Source organism: Penaeus monodon, chromosome 15, assembly GCF_015228065.2.
Source record: "Penaeus monodon isolate SGIC_2016 chromosome 15, NSTDA_Pmon_1, whole genome shotgun sequence".
NCBI classification, from domain to species: Eukaryota; Metazoa; Arthropoda; class Malacostraca; order Decapoda; family Penaeidae; genus Penaeus; species Penaeus monodon.
In genome coordinates, this window is record NC_051400.1 from 27,863,985 (window position 1) to 27,864,254 (window position 270).

Here is a 270-nt window from a genome sequence, read left to right on the forward strand (position 1 = left end):
CAATGCAAGTGGGTTAAAATTTGGTTTTGCTTGAGCATTTTTCATGTAAAGATATGGTAGCATACCACAATCTGTAGGTTTTTTTTTACAAAGCTGTTTCCTTTTGTCCCAAAAGGAACCAGAGGAACATTCTCAGGCACAAACTAAATAAGAAATATCAATTTTAGAAGATATGCAATTTTAAGAGTTGTTCTGTAGTTTGACACCATGATGTCAAAGTAATTGTAATTCTTTTTCACATGTAGAAAGGGCATAATGAATAAATATTCG

The 270-nt window shown here is 31.9% G+C and overlaps 2 protein-coding genes across 2 annotated transcripts in view; one reads left to right on the forward strand and one right to left on the reverse strand.

Annotated features, from left to right (window-relative positions):
• The window catches only part of LOC119581891 (prostaglandin E synthase 2-like), a 41,881-nt gene that overhangs the window by 35,884 nt on the left and 5,727 nt on the right, over positions 1–270 (reverse strand). The window lies entirely within an intron of this gene.
• LOC119581892 (prostaglandin E synthase 2-like) overlaps positions 1–270 on the forward strand; it is a 4,456-nt gene that overhangs the window by 3,425 nt on the left and 761 nt on the right. The window lies entirely within an intron of this gene.